Consider the following 16,960-nt stretch of genomic DNA (forward strand, 5'->3'; position numbering starts at 1 on the left):
CTGCGCCCCCCCCCCACCCTCAAGAAAAGGCCTATAGCCCCCTTACAAAAGGCCTGCCCCTCTAACAAACATCCTGGCTACACCCATGGAAAGAACATAAGACGAGTTTGCTGAAGCAAGACTCAAGCAAAGTACCCTCCTCTCCTGCAGTTTCCAGCAGCTGGTATTCAGAAGCATTAATGAATCCAATGGCAGAGGCAGAGCATAGCCATCGTGGCTGGTAGCCATCAATAGCCTCATCCTCCATGAATGTGTCCAATCCTCTTTTAAAGCCATCCAAATTTGTGTCCATCACTGCTTCCTATGGGTGTGAGCTCTGTGTTTTAGCTACATACTGTGTGAAGAACTGTCAGGGACTGGGCAGAGGAGGAATGGTGGAGACCGTCTCCCCAGCCTGACCCTTCCAGGGAAGAGGAAGAGGAAGACACAGTATAGATTTGCAACAGGGGTTTGAGGGAGGTGGCAGCTTAGAGGCAGAGGAGGGGGAAAGCTAATCTGTCAATGGGCTTGCTTCGCAAGACGAAAAAACCGCTAGACGAAGAGAATCAGAACGGATTCTTTTCGTCTTGCGAGGCACCACTGTACATTTCTAAAAGGTAATTAGATTTTTTTTTAAAAAAACCTCACAGCTAATAGCTTCACAGTTGCCCAACAATATCCTTCAACTACCAAAAGCTGGGGTGGACAAGAGGGTCTTTAAATTCTACCCTTAGCACAAATAATGAGGGAGATGCACCTCACAAAGACGGGCCTTCCATAATCAGGGGTCATGATACCCCACTGCTGAAGATGCTTCTATATCAGAGGTTGCCAAGCTTGTGGGGCCTGTGGGCACATTTTGAATTTTGAGAAAGTGCTGTGGGTGCTAGTCATGCTTTTAAAATGAGGCTGCATTTTAAATTGTATTTTAAATTGGTGTTTTTTCTATTATGTTTTTATTGTAATTTTACTGGTGTTAGCTGCCCTGAGCCCGGGTCTGGCTAGGGAGGGGGGATATAAATAATAATAATATTATTATTATTATTATTATTATTATTATTATTATTATTTCTCCCTATCTCACAAAGCACACATTATATACATGCTGCCATCCCCCCCTCTCTCTCACACACACTTCTCCATCCAGCACACAAAGGAGCCAACTACTAGGGATTGAGATCCCCTTACACCCAATAAAATATTTGAGGGGGCCACTCCCCCCCCCAAGTTGATGGCCATTGTCATTCAAATGATGTATAGGCGCTGCATGTTGGGATCAATTATGCAGGGCAGGACTTACCTCCCCCTCCGCCACCGCCAAAAATAATGATAATTCAAGATTGCACCCCAGCACACAGAACACACATATTGACAGACCACACATTCATACATACCCCCCCATCTTTTGCACAAACACACCTTCTACACAAATAGCTCCCCTTCCTGCCATGCACTGCAAGGACCCATTGCTGCTCCAGCAACTATTCTGCGCTGCTCTGCCATTTTAAAAAAAATTAATAAAGCATTGAAGCTAGCCATCCCAGTGCACATCGGCAATATGGTGTCTACGAGCACCAGCAAAGGCCTTCACTGGCACCAGGCTGGTGATCCCTGTTCTGTATGATCACTTAATGAATTGAAACAACTACACATTTTGGGAGTTTGGTCTTCATGTTGACCACACGGAGGGGGTGCAAAAAAAGTTTGCCATGGGGCATCGCATCATTAGCTGCAGCATAGAAGACAGAAACATTGCAATATAGACAGCCAATATATTCTGGAGCACAAACCAGTTTGCAGAAGTGTCAAATCTGTGGCAGCCCAAGATGCATGCATGAAAGCCCCCTAGCCTGAACAACAATGCCAAAACATTTCCCATCACTGATATTACTCGTGAACAGAACACAGACATTGAAACAGATTCCTGTGTCGCTGTGCGATTCCTTATCAAATTCTGCAGCAAAGCCAATTTTATCTTGTTCATTGATTCCTTTCGGCTGATGACTGATAGCTGGTGGAGCCCATCAGCCCTAACGCTTCTTGATAACATACAAGAAACATCTTTATAATGTGTTTTGATTCAGAAATGCATTGCTCATACATGATGAAAGCCATCTGCCTCACCAAAGGAAAGTCAGAATCTGATACACAAGAGCCTCCCCCCTCCTACCCCCTGCCAACTCCCCTTGCCTACTGGGACATTGAGTGAGCAGCCAAGCTGAAGTAAACAGGCTGGAGCAGACATCAAAATGTAGCATCTGCCAGTTCACAAATAGCACGTTGAGCGGTTTGCTATTTCAGTAAATGCACTTGGTAAGATGCTGGCAGAACTGGGTGTCTATCTTTAAGGACTGCCACTATGTCTTTTAGCAGTGGAAAATCCACTCCTTCTCCTGATAGTAAACCTTGGCTGATACCACCCAGAGTTAGGACTAAGGGCAAACCAGCTAAACTGGTACCAAATGTATCAGTCTGCTTTCCTTTGGGCCACATTGATGTGGCCGAGAGGGGGGCCTTGTCATCTGGGCAGCCCAGGACATCCACACACACTGCCCCATTGTCTCTCGAGACAGATGTATGCCAACAAACCTATTAAAATTAATAGTTTCGTTCATTTCAGGGCTTATCAACACTTTCATTTGTATCATGATTTCTAGGCACAGATCTGTGATTTGTAGACATGGGTCTGAGAAAGGTTTTTTGGGAAAACCCACTGTTTACTGCTGAATTGGAACAAACATCAATCATGTTTTCTGAGAATTGACATTTGTTCCAATTCCATGCAAAACAACGAGTTTTCTTCAGGAAAGTTTTGGGACACAAAAAACCCCTGCCTACAGAGCAAAACTCAGTTCAATACCACCCTCTGTTTTTAATCAGCTGCTCTAGGAATAGAGGAAGTTGCCTTACAGAGTCAGAGCCATGGTTCAACCAGTTCAGTACTGTCTATACTGACTGCCAACAGTTATCCAGAGTTTCAGGTGGCGGACTTGTCCATCACTACTAGGAGACACTGGGGGTAGAACTTGGCATGCAAAGTAGATGCTCTACCACTGAGCTATGGTCCTTCCTCAAACATAGAAATATGTCAATCTGCCTTATACTGAATCAGATCACTAGTCCATGTAGCTCAGCGTTATCCACACTCACTGGCAGCAGCCCTCCAGGATCTTATGCTGTGGTCTTCTCTCCTAGCCTTACCTAGAGATGCTGGGGATTGAACCTGGAACGTTATGCATGCAAAGGATGCACTTTCCCACTGAGAGACAGTCCATTCCCTGATGTCAGCCTCCATTTGTCCACTATTTCATTATAATTATCTTTGTTTCATAACACAGTCATACATTTTATTACATTCAGCTCTTCTCATTACTTCCTGATTATGTCCAGTTTGTTGAGGTTGTTGGTATTTTTCCATGCCTTAGCATTCATTCGTCTTGCTACTGTTAAAAAATGTAATAACTGTTCCCTATAATGGTATGGCACTCTTCCATCAACCTAATTTAATAGACAAGCTGAAGGAAACTCTAATGGAAACCATATCTGAAGCCACATCTAAGATAAAAGAGTATCCTATAAATCCAGATTTCATAGCAAATATTTATGTATTTATATTCTAGCTCAGCGCTTCCCAAGTGGGCAGTACTGCCCGCTGCAGAGTGGTGGGATTGCCTACTAAGAGCCAAGGGGCTGGCAGGGGGTGCTGGGGGTATACATGGCTATTAGACTTTGAAAAGCTGATATCACTGGATAAGGTTCACCAACTTTGTTGAATTAATTAAACTAAATAGGTTTGACTGAATTTTAAATAAATGTGCATTTAATTGTTACTGTTTGCAATTTTATTGCGTTATTATCTTCCTTAGTGGGTTGTGCAAACCACTATTCTGAATACTGGGGATATGTTTATGGAACCAAAGGGGGTGTGGATCCAAAATGTTTGGGAACCACTGCTCTTAAGTGAATTGATGAAAAAAGAATTACATGAATTTTAGTGAATTATAGTCATATTAATGGGTTTGCTTCCTTTTTTAATCCTTCATTTCTGGTTTTTAAGCTTTCAAATGTATTTTTGTAAGTTACTGGAAGGGTTTATAGTTTTTGAAATATTTGAATTTTAAAAACTGTAAGAAAGAAGAAATACTGTGACAATCATTTTGTCATGTCCTCAAGGAGCCAACTATGGTATATTTTCCTGTCCCAACTATATTTTTTTGTCCCCCTCCCAGGTGACACTTTGTTGCTACAAATGTGCAGTATCCATTTAAATATCCATTCACATCATCACTATCTCTGACTGAGCCTAATGGACACCCAACAACATTTGGGGGACCACAATCAGCCCTCTTTGTTTTTTAGATATGAATTTTTTTGGATACAAAACTCTCCAGTAGTGGCTGGTATCATGCCCTGGCACATGCTCTAAACTTTAGCCATATGATCCAATGGTGGCTGATGTCCATTAGAACTGATAGGGCAAGCAGCAGAAAGGTCCAAAGTCAATGGAACCAGAGCCAATGACAGGTAGAGTCAACTAATTCTAGTTTTGCCCCCATCCTCCTCTTTGCTGCATTCTATGATTACCATACAGTGGTACCTCAGGTTAAGTACTTAATTCGTTCCGGAGGTCCATTCTTAACCTGAAACTGAAGCACCACTTTAGCTAATGGGGCCTCCTCCTGCCGCCGCACCGCCAAAGCACAATTTCTGTTCTCATCCTGAAGCAAAGTTCTTAACCTGAAGCACTATTTCTGGGTTAGCAGAGTCTGTAACTCGAAGTGTATGTAACCTGAAGCATATGTAACCCGAGGTACCACTGTACTGAGATTCAGGAGGAGGAAGCTGTCACATTCTGCCAGCTCCTGGATTGGTTGTTGGAAGAAGCAGTTATCACTGGTAAATATTCTGATATTTTAATACCTGATGTAAATAACAGTACACTAACCCTGTGTTACCAGCAAAGATTAATTGTCACCTTCTGCAAGAAAGAAGGGGTTCTGCACCAGCAATATAATCTCTCTCCAAAAGTAAAGCCATGATTGAGGAAGCACACAAGACAACCAGGCAGTCATTTCTCACTAAGTTCATGCCCTTCAACTTCAAACTGGGCATTGTAAATAAACAGCAAACAGAAAGGAATTTATAGGAACTAAACAATGGTACCTTGCTGTTGCTGATGAACAATGGACTTGGCTCCAGAAGCAGGAGCTGGGGCTTGGCCAGTAGACTGCATTTTCTGCAGTTTAGGACATATGCTGGGATTCTTTCTAGCAGAGGTGGTCTCAAGGCTTATATACTGCTGGGGCTGTATAAGCTGCATCTGGTGTTTGGTTGGCACATCCATTCCCATTAAAGTGAAAAACTACTTCAGACTTGGCAGGCATCCCACATAAATAACTTCTAAGACCAGCCAGTGCTCCCTATTTCAGGTGCCAGCATGGGATTGGCAGAAGCCTATCTTAAACTCCCACATGGTACCATCTCAACATATTACATATGGAATACTAAAAGAGAAAGACAGAACCATTCAAAGGTCCCAGGCCCATAGGATTTCTAGAAATGAAAGGAGTATTGCTGCATACCACCTAAGCCTCCTCAAATTCACAATGGTTTTCTGCAGTTTGGTGGTGCAAGTTTTTATCTTCCAGAAATGAATCATGAACAGTCTTGTGAGTTTTCAGATCAATTCATTCATTCGTTTTCTTTCCTGCCTTTCCTACTGAAAGAACCTAGGACAGCAAGCACATCAGTAATGTAATAACATTGACATTTGCCTCTTTCCCTTTCCAATCTGTGTTATCAAAGCATGTGTGCACTGACAAACTTCTGACAAAAAATACAGTCTTCATGCAACTGCATTTTGTAAGAAAAACCCTGGGGACTACGGTAATTTGAATAGTAGAGTGTTTGGTATGTGGTGGGCGGGGCTTGTGTGTTTTGCTCTAGAATCAGTCCCTCCCTCAGTCTGTGTTCTGTTAAGAATGTCAGTTAAGAGGAACCAACTGCCTCTTCTTGCCTCAGACTTGCCCTATGTGGTTGTATTTAGTTTCAATAGTTTTCTTTATTATTAAAGCTTAGTTTAGATTTACATGAGCCACTTATTTTTCTCAAAGAAGGAGAAACTCTGCTGAGGAAAGGTGTGGAATGACCTAAACTTGGGTGAGTGAGGGGATATTCCCAGTCTGACAGGAGGATTGATTTTGTTAATCATCCACCTGCACAACACATTTGCTATTGCATAAAAATTTATTCATTCATTGATTAAATTTGAATACCACTGTTCATCCATAGATCTCAGGGCAGTTCACAGCATAAAAATACAAGACAGAAACACAAAATGTATAATAAAAACAAGAGCAAGAAGAAAACAAACCCATAACTCCATTTTCCCTTAAACCTTTTTTAAAAATGTTTCAGCCTAGCTGAAGAGGGGCATTTTACCTGACTCAGGTGAGCTTCAAGTGAAGGCATCAGGTGAGCTTCCCTTGGAAGAGCATTTCACAAATGGGGAGCCACTGCAGAAAAGGCCCGTTGTCATGTTGCCACCCTCTGGACCTCTTGTGGAAGAGGCACATAAAGAAGGGGCTCATATGATGGTCGCAGGGTCTGGTCAGTTCATATGGGGACAGAAGGTCCTTGGAAAAAAATGAATTGTCCATGCAATCCTGCACATTAGCAAACATTGCTGCAATCATGCATACAACAACAAATGGCCATAAGCATTGGTAAGATTGTACAAAAATGATTTTCATGCAATGTTGCATATAACTGCATCAAGTTTGCTTATTTTTTTGGCAGTGTTTACATAACAAATGCAGGTGTACACAATGATAAGGGGCCGAATTGAATAGAGTAAATTATATTGTGTACATGTACACAATGGGGAAAATGGAATTCCTAATGCATCATATCTAAGTCAGACATAAGTCCAGGTAATTCTGAACCTTAAAATCCAGGGAGAAATTTGTATGAGAACATTTCAGAAGCATCACTGTTATTTAGAATGCAGCAAATGCCTATACATAACAGTGCTCCCATCATCATGAAACCCCTTGCAAGCTCACATCCACCATGGCATTGTATTTTTGAAAATGATTGATGTTGTGATTGGCACAACCAATATTTATCCTAGACCCAAGTCAGACAACCTTTACAGATTCTCACGTGAACAGCTTTCCACAAAATGATAGCCTTGGTTGCTCTGAGTGGGCAACTTAGATTTCCCTGCTGCTCTTTCTTTAAAAAACACAAGAAAGAATCAAGCCTCCAGTGATCACCATTTGTCTTTAACTAACAGTATCAAAGCCATAGTGAGCTCTTGCTTTAAAAAACACAAAAAACAACAACATAAAACAAGCCCAAAATGCATCACCACAATTCAAATGGAAATGCAGATAAAAGCTTAAATCAGAAAGTTATGAGGTTTTGAAGGTTCACAGAAAGGTATAAAGAAAGGGAAATCACAGAGCTATGTAGAATAATAAAATGCTGATCTCAAGACTTGAGGATGGGAATTTTGCAATCAAAATAAATGCCACACAAGAGATGCATCGGGACGCGGGTGGCGCTGTGGGCTAAAGCCTCAGCGCCTAGGGCTTGCCGATCGAAAGGTCAGCGGTTCGAATCCCCGCGGCGGGGTGCGCTCCCGCTGCTCGGTCCCAGCGCCTGCCCACCTAGCAGTTCGAAAGCACCCCCGGGGGCAAGTAGATAAATAGGTACCGCTTACCAGCGGGAAGGTAAACGGCGTTCCGTGTGCGGCTCTGGCTCGCCAGAGCAGCTTTGTCACGCTGGCCACGTGACCCGGAAGTGTCTTCGGACAGCGCTGGCCCCCGGCCAATAGATGTGAGATGGGCGCACAAACCCCAGAGTCTGTCAAGACTGGCCCGCTCGGGCAGGGGTACCTTTACCTTTTAAGAGATGCATCAGCCAAGAGATGGAGAAAGGCCTGCATTTAATAATGCTGCTTATACACAAGAAAATGGGTAAGGTGTGGGATTTGCTTCTTATTAATACCCTACTAAAGACCCCAAATAATATCGCTGCTTGTCCAACACAATAACATGTTTGTAAGGGGAAAAGAAACAGGAGATTCCACTATGCTTTGCAACAAGAATAATATCTGACATCACACATTCATATGGCACCCTCTGTCTAATCATTCAGGAAAACAAAATGCAAACATAGGACTTAGGTCCTCATAACAGTCCTTCACCTATAGATTCCAACACATTGTATCAAAGTGATGGGAGAAAATGAGAGAGAAATAAGATCTCAGATGCTTTTTTCTGAAAACACAGATGATATAATGCTCCAGGAAAATCTCCAGCATGAACTCTGCTGGGATAAAGAGGAGCACCCTGGAACAATATACCTGGCACTGCACTGCTGTATTCTTCTGCAACTCCCATTCATTTCAGTATGGCAGCCTTTACCTGTAGTCTAAATGTGGCTGAAGACCACCAGGATGATGAAGGGCTGCAATGAGCAGTGAAAAAGACTATCCTAGTGAACTGTCTCTGGTGACTCCAGCATCCACATCATTCTTTAAACACTTGGACAAACACTTTGCCCATAATGCAAAGATAGGGTATCTATGGCTCTCCAGATGGAGAAGGGCCATAGCTCTGTGACAGAGGATGCATTTTGCATGCAAAAAATCTATAAATTAACCGATCCCTACTACAAACCTCAGAGCCTAGGACTTGCCGATCAGAAGGTCAGCGGTTCGAATCCCCATGATGGGGTGAGCTCTCGTTGCTCGGTCCCTGCTCCTGCCAACCTAGCAGTTCAAAAGCACGTCAAATTGCAAGTAGATAAATAGGTACCACTCCGGCGGGAAGGTAAACAGCGTTTCCGTGCACTGGTTTCCCAGAAGCGCCTTAGTCATGCTGGCCACATGACCCGGAAGCTGTACGCCGGCTCCCTCAGCGAGATGAGTGCCGCAACCCCAGAGTCGGTCACGACTTGACCCAATGGTCAGGGGTCCCTTTACCTTTACTACAAACCTCAAACGCTGATCTAGGAGTAGGCATCAATGAACACAGTGGCTCTAGCTTTCAAGGAAACATGCATAAAGTTGTGTTGTTAGTCTTGGGATCTTGCTCAGTGCATGTGTACAGAGACGAGACAACCACTAATTAGCACAATTCTAATCATGTTGCTGCAGTGATTGCAGAACCATATTGTGGGGTGAGGTGAGAAGAAAAAGAAACAGCCTTGTGAACTGCCACCATTCTCTGCAGAACCATCTTGCAGGGAGTGAAGAAGACACAGCAGCAGCTTCTTCTAAACAAACAGATTGTCTTCTCCAGTTTATTGTGATTTTAAAATAAAATGATGCTTATTCTAATAATCTTGTGCAAACTGCTTTGTGAGATACCTGAAAAGCAGTATATAAATACCTTTAATAATACTAATGCTAATATCTGTTCAGAAATAAGTCCTGCCAGGATCAACAGGGCTTACTCCTAGATAAGTGGGTATAAGATTGCATTTTAATTTAGTACCTTTCCCTTTGTCTCATAGAAGTCACAAGCCTCTTGCATGCAAGATATGCATGATTATGCAAGATCGGAGATTCCGAAATAATGATTCAGAAAAACTCTATTTAGCACAAACCAAAAAAACTGTTACTAGAGCCAACTGGTACACAAATTTGTTGAAAAGCATTATGAATCACAAAGGGAGAAACTTGATTAAAATCATTGATTTAAAGTGGTCTTTCCCCCATGGTGAATTCAATCAATGATTTAAATGAGATGCTCTGAAAACATGTTGAAGGATTAGGTTATAAATCCCTAAAATAAATCACCTTCAGTTAAATAAATTTTCACAGCCTTACCTTCCTTCCTCCCCCCTCTTAACAAAGGCAGTTTAGCTCATTGTTAACAAGACTGTTGTCCTGTACACAAATAGGGCTTTGCAGTTTCTCCACTTTATAACATCCAGCAAATATTTGAAAGCACTATGCTTGTTCAAAACTCTTCGTATCTAAATCCCTGCACCCGCTAACTTGCTGATTCTGTTTTCAATGGCACTTGTGTATTCTTAAGGGTGCTAAGGATCACACAGGTACTTACCATTACCCACCTCTCCCTGTTAAAACTTTTAAGTATTGCTGGACCCAAGACTGGTGGGGCAGAATGCAGGATGCCCAAAAAGTAGGCGGAGGCAGAGCCAGGGGGAGCCAACTGGTTCTGGTTTTATCCCCATCCTCCTGCCTGCTGAGTTCAATAATTGCAGCACTGAGACTAATAAGGAGGACCAGTGCTATTTTTCTGGGGGAACACGGGTACGCATACCCCTAAACATTTTGTAAATCTAAGTTTGGCCTCATTGAGGGGCAGTATTTCAATATGAGTAGGTAAATGAGAGTACCCCTAAACATTTTTTTTTAAGAAGAAAAGAAAGCACTGAGGAAGCTGACAGGCAGAACCACCTGCTAGGCTGCTTTCAAGGAAGAAGGCAGGCAGGTGGGGCCTGGTGGAGAACAGGCTGTGGATGCTGGGGCAGTGCCCCATTCACTCTCATGGACCAGCCCCCACTGCGTGCTGCTCTCCCCTTTTCACTTCAAGCCTAACTGCAGTAAGGGACAGAGAAGTTTTGAGTGAGTGAACCCAAAAATGTTCCCAAATGCTCCCTAACACTGAGTTTCAGGTACCTGGTCAAAATTGTTTTGTAACAAGAAGTCTTTCCATCCTTAATGCTTTTCAGATATTTTACTTTCCTTTTTTAGATTTTAATTTCTTAAGGTTTTGAGTTGTGGGGGCTAAATTGGCGTTTTACATTTTTACATTTTATATAGTGTGTTTTATGTTGGTAAGCTGGTTTGAGACCTACACAATATAAAAATGTAAAACATCAATTTAAGCCTTCAAAACCTCAAGAAATAAAAATCTTTTTTTTTAAAAAAAAACCTCAGCAGGAATGGTGCCTATCTAACTTCTTACATCTGAAGGCAGCCCTCTATAGGGATTTATTTTTTTAATGCTTGATGTCTCTCTGTGTTTGTTGTTGTTGTTGTTGGAAGCTACCCAGAGTGGCTGGGGCAACCCGGTCAGATGGGTGGGGTACAAATTATCATCATCATCATCATCATCATTTTATTTGTATGCCCTTCATTTGTAGATCTCAGTTCACAGGATAAAAAATAAAAGACAAAAACACAAAATACACAATAAAAACAAGAACGAAAACAAAGCAAAACAATACCCCCTAGAGTATTGCCTGCACTTGGCTACAAAAAGCCAATCAAGTAAGTGCCACCAAAGTGTTCCTGGGGAGATTATTCCACAACTAGGGTGTCACCATAAAAAAGCCCCACATCCAGCTATGATCCACCACACCTTGGAAAGAGACACCACCTGGAACAGTCCCACATGGGATACTGCCCCATACCAAGTTGGACCACTAGCCCAGTTTGGTTGGCGCTGGTTGGCGGTTGCTCTCCTGAGTTTCAAATGTAGATGTCAGGGATGAAACCTGGGATCTTCTGCATGCAAGGGAGGTGTTGTATCCCTGAAATACAACCCCACCCTCTGACACAGATATTAAAGAATTATTACAGGACTAACTACAGTTTTTAAATGTGAGAAACTGCCCTTTATTATAGGGAAGAAGGAAAAAATTGAGAACTAGGCAATAGCCTAAGCCCAAGTTCCAATGCACGCCTGCTCAAGGTGTTCATTATTGCACTACTTGCACACCATTTCTTTGCTCTGGTATCTGCTTTTCCCAATAAATGTAAGCCAGAAATGAGCCTTCTACTCATCAACATTTATTGTATATCAAATAAACAGTGAGCATGGAATCTGGGAAGGATAAATGTGCCTAATTATCTTAAAGAGACATTGGTGGGGGAGGGAGAGCAGGGAGAAGTTGTGTTCTTTGCATGGTTTTGATGCTTGTCTTTCCCTTTGCATGCTTGTAAGGTCTTGCCCAGATGGTGAATGAAACCACATGTGCTAATGTCACCAGCAGCAGGCAGGTTCAGTCTCAAATATAATTCAGAATTTAGCAGGGAGAAGTCATGGAGACAAGATAAAGTGCCATATGAATGCAACTAATGCCTTTCCTCTTGAAACCTCATCCTCTTTCATGAAATACTCACCTAGGTGATCCCACCCCATCCTTGTCCACTGCATCAGGCAGTGGACAGGATGCCATGACAATGCAGCGCAGGCAGTAATATTTGCCTACCCATTACAATGAGGACATGTGAGAGCTATTGAAAAAGCAACAATTTTTGCATGTACTACTGAAATAATAGTCTAATATTCACTAAGCTATTTCAGAAATACAGGTCCATAAAAGGAATCAGATATGAGACCAGTTTTTACTTAATCTGGATAATGAATCTTGGCAGAAAATTAAGGCAAAACTAGACACTGAAAGTGTTTGAGGAAGAGAAGATATCCTACTATTTCCCAAACAAGGTGATAGCTAGACTTCTTCACAAAGAAAAGGTTAAAACATAAATCTGTGTTCAATGAATCTGAAATAAAATATGCGGGCAGAACAGTCAGGCTGAGAGTAAATCATTATACTGGATACTAAATTAAGCATTGAGGATGGTGGCGTAAAACCAAGCAATCCAACTGGGAGATAAAGCAAACCTGTTTACCTTCAGCACCATGGAATCCTATATTGTTTGTTTGTTTGTTTGTTTGTTTGTTTGTTTGTTTAATTTGTATACCACCCTTCATCCATAGATCTCAGGGCAAATCACAGCTTAAAAATACAAGATAAAACACACAAGATACATGATAAAAACAAGAAGAAAACAAACCAATAACCCCCTTCCTGCCAACACCTCCCAGAAACACATTTAAAAGAATATAGGCTTGGTTGAAGAGGACCATTTTCACCTGGCACCTATAGGTGTATAATGAATTTGTATAAGTTATTTTCACTAATATATACATTTATCTGTACACTTTACCCCAATGAATGCTTTTTTGTGCACATTTCTTAGCTGCAGAACTGTACTGCAAAATCCAGAGAAGTGCAAATTTTTAAGAACAGCTGTGCTTTATGCATTGTTTCAGAAAAGTGTGAATCAGATAAATTCACCTAGATGTAAACTGAATCTAATCCCCTCCCCAATCCCTAGTTTAGCTGTCTCACTTTGCAAGAGCTCTCCAGTATCAGAATATATTATGGAGGAAAGTTAGGCATCAAACAGCCTATTAAGCAGAGAATTCCCCACACAGGCCAGTCACCACACACCAGAGGTGGGAGGGGAGCAGTTGTGGAGGTAGGCCTGTGATGATGATCTCAGTGAATGGGCAGGCTGATGTGGCAGCTGGCATTCCTTTGGGTTACCTGGCACTGCAGCATGCAGGGCTCCAAAGATAAGCACCAGCACACTAGGATAAATAAGAGGAAGGTCAGTGGTAGAGCCTTTGCTTGACACATGGAAGACCCCAGATTCAGTCCCCGGCATCTCCAAGTAGGGGTGGGAGAAACTTCTGCCTGATGCCCTGGAAAGCCACTGCCAATCAGTGTGGATATTACTGAGGTAAATGGGAGAGTCTTAGGGAAAAGATGTGGTCTTTCCGATATTTGGGGTCTAGGTTATTTAGGACTTTCAACATCAATGTGAGCACCTTGAGTTGGACCAGGAAACAACTGGCAAGCAATTGCTGTTAGCACTCGCTTACTACAGTTATGGCCAAGGCGCCTGCATTGATCCCTCCTTTTAGAATAGAGGGAAAATTACTAATAAAGCAAAAGTTATCCAAATTTAAAATTTACCTCTTACAGCTCTGCCTTGTTGTTATTTATACTACTATAACTGTTTTCTGTGTAGCACTTGGTACCATTGCCTCAAAGAAAGGCTGCCCTTCCATTGATTTTTATTTTATTTTTTTATCTTGAGCAAATTACATTAAACCGGAAACCAAAAAAGAAACGTGCTTTCAAGCTAACTGATGGGAATTCATTTTGTTGCTAGTATCCAAGCAACCTGTATAACTTCAGGGAGAAAGGTTAAAGACTAGGGGTGGGGAATTAAATCCTGCTGGCAAGCCAGATCAATTCTCCCTCCTCCAGCCCATGTGGGCCAATTTGACAGGTAGGTGGGGCCACCTACCCTGTCGATCACCTGAAAGCACAATAACATCGGGAGACTCATTTAGCAAAGCCAACCTGAACAAAGCTGCATGCAGGTTATGGAAGCCCTGATGATCTGCTGATTGTCAGAGCTTGTATGATGCCCCCTTTAGACCAAGCTGTCCCACACTCATGAAGGCTGGACCATTACAGTGAATGGGGCGCTGACCCACCACTCACCTGCCTGCCATCTTTCTGACAACAACCAATTCAGGGGTGTCAGCACTGCCTCCTCCACCTCCTCCTTACTAGTGTTGCCTTTGTATAATTCAGCAGGGAGGAGGAGGAGGATGGGGACAAAACTAGAGTGAGTTGGCTCTGCCTGTCATTGCCTCTGACACCACCTGCTATTGGCATCTCTGCCTTTCACCCTACTAGTCCCAATGGGCACCTTTCTGTCCATACCTGATATCATATACCATGTCAAGGGTAGGGCAAATGGGTGTGGCTTAACCAAAATAGACTCAAGGCCTGGTGATACCTATGGGCTGGAGGTTTCCCACCCTACTTAAAGACACTTCCCACACTTCCTTTTCCTGCTACACAAAGCTTGCAATAAACAGGAACCATAGAGGTCACATTAATGATCAGAATTGTGAGCTACCTCAGCATACCTGCAGCTGTGTTTTAGGGATACTGTTGGACATGCAATATCATCTGAATTGTCTTTGCTATGCAAAAATATTAGGTAGTGATGATGACTTGGTGTTTTCATCAATAAAATACCTGATACTGTTTTTGTACTCAGAGTCCATGTTGTGAATTCTAACAGAATTACACTTGGATCTGAATTGCTCAGGGAAGAGGCTATAGCTCATCTGCATTGTATGCAGAGGCACACCTCTGGGTGGGGACAAGAAAGACTCCTTGCTTGAGACCCTGGAGAGCTGCTGCCAGTCAGTGTAGACAATACTGAGTTAGGTGCACCATTGATCTGACTCAGTATAGCACAGCTTCCTATGACATTTTCAGACCATGAGCGCTGTGATCTGAATACAGTTTGTGCAGTTCAAACCTAATGATACACACAATTTAGCAAGTACACTATTAGCTGATTCAGTTCATAATGTCAGCTTGGCACACATGCACGCACACACCAGTTGTATCCAAGGGCTACTGTTAAAAAAATGAGCTCCTCTGAAGGAATGGATAATGACGATGATTTAAAAATTAACATTTTAAAAATCACTGAGGTTAATAAATTGGCAGGTTATTCCCAAAGGAGAAATGGAATATGTTTGCAAATTTTATTCCCTGGGAAGCAGACAGTGCTGCTTGCTGACTGGAATATGCATCCTGATTTCATAGCTTTGGGTGGAGAAATTTCTCTGTAAGTTTTTTCCCCCTTTAAAAAGAGTGTTCCTTTCTCTGAACAAACTCTGTGCACCTGGAATTGTCTTATCACCTGGCATTGCACAATGCTCAAAGATGTTTTGTTTGTTTTTTCACTGGGCTTCTTTCTGGCTAGCCTCTACAATTTCCACTGTAGACTGTCAAGCAATTTGTTTGTCACCTTCAGACAAATGAGGATGACATTTCTGTCGCAGGGTGGTAAAAGGTTGGAGCTTGCATAAGCTTGATAAATGTGAAACCAAGGTGACTCTACTTGTAAGCGTTATGTATTACCATGAAACTGCAAATCCTTCAGGCATGCTTATGTGTCTAGGTTCGCTACATAATCAACTCCTGCTTTGCATTCAGACACCAGGAAAATGTGTGTACTACGAAGAAATGCACAGAAACTGAAAAGAGACATTAATGTGTAGCAGCCCTGTTGGGTTCCTGTCAGACTTGACCATCTACTGGAAGGCAAAATAACTATTTGTATTTTCTTTTAAAATCTCCATGTATTTCCTAACTACTTAGATCCACCTCATCCCTATTATTAATAATGGCGATTATTATTGGGTCAGTCTCATTTTATGCTCACAGCTGTTAACAGGCCTTGCAGCTTGGCTGAATTAAATTTGAATAATAACTTACAGTTTTTGGAGTTCAAAGGATTTATTCATGCAGGAACTATTTACAGGGTGAGTGGTGACATGAGAGAAATAGCAAACATCTTGTCTGGAGAGAACAGCAAACAAAATGGCTCAGCTTTTAGGGGTAGAGTTAACTTAGACAAAGAGACATATGAACAAGTGCTGGCTAGATTGCTATACAAACAATGCCCTCGTGTGGTTTAAAGGAACACATGCATTAACTAGAAGCTCAAGAGTAGGAAATGCATTTGCTTTATTCCAACAATATACATAATAAATTTAAAGCAGAGTTCCTTTTCCTATTGCTTATCTTTAATCTGTGTCCTAATGCATTGTCAGTGGGGGAAATTGCCTTACATGGCACCTGGATAAATATTACTTAAATTTCCAAATTACTAGAAGTGGGGTGCTTGCAGCACCATTAACAGGAGTCCAGCCCTGGTTTCTTCTTTAGCTTCTTCATATAGATTGAATTATTAATCCACCCTAGAAAATGCTTTCCATTAACACACATACAGTTGCACTTTCCTATTTGATCATTTTTATGATTAGTTATATATGAGCAAGAAGATCAGAGGTTTGAGGCTGCAGAAAAGATTCATCTCAATGGCTTTTGCACAATGAAATGAAACATTCCTTTAAGGAGCTGCCCCTCCCATTTGAGCAAAATGCAAATTTGTGGAGGGAAATAAAAGTGGGAGTCATTTTGTTTTGTTTCTTATCGGATTCTTGTTTGCTAGATTTCAAACAACTCCATTTCAAAAATGCTTCTAATTGCAAATCCACACACATTTAGCAAATAACTCTGTTCAATACAACTTTTGAAGTTAATTTGGCTTCCCATTCCCCCCACCTCCACTTTGGAGTTTCCTTTTAATGCTGCACAT

General features: G+C 42.0%; 1 protein-coding gene and 1 long non-coding RNA gene across 7 annotated transcripts in view; one reads left to right on the top strand and one right to left on the bottom strand.

Annotated features, from left to right (window-relative positions):
* Positions 1-16,960, bottom strand: part of TRPC5 (transient receptor potential cation channel subfamily C member 5) — a 177,973-nt gene that overhangs the window by 141,723 nt on the left and 19,290 nt on the right. Inside the window, exon 1 of one of the 6 annotated variants that reach the window (XM_082208241.1) lies at positions 16,075-16,093. The exons of the other annotated variants lie outside the window; for them this stretch is intronic. The gene's annotated coding sequence lies outside the window, so the exon portion shown is untranslated. Of the gene's footprint in view, positions 1-16,074; positions 16,094-16,960 lie in introns of those variants that run through there. 6 annotated transcript variants of the gene reach the window in all.
* Positions 1-16,960, top strand: part of LOC309524006 — a 212,032-nt gene that overhangs the window by 64,901 nt on the left and 130,171 nt on the right. The gene's annotated exons all lie outside the window — the stretch shown is intronic.

The sequence above is a fragment of the Podarcis vaucheri genome (assembly GCF_965113315.1).
Source record: "Podarcis vaucheri genome assembly, chromosome: Z".
In the NCBI taxonomy this organism is placed as follows: domain Eukaryota; kingdom Metazoa; phylum Chordata; class Lepidosauria; order Squamata; family Lacertidae; genus Podarcis; species Podarcis vaucheri.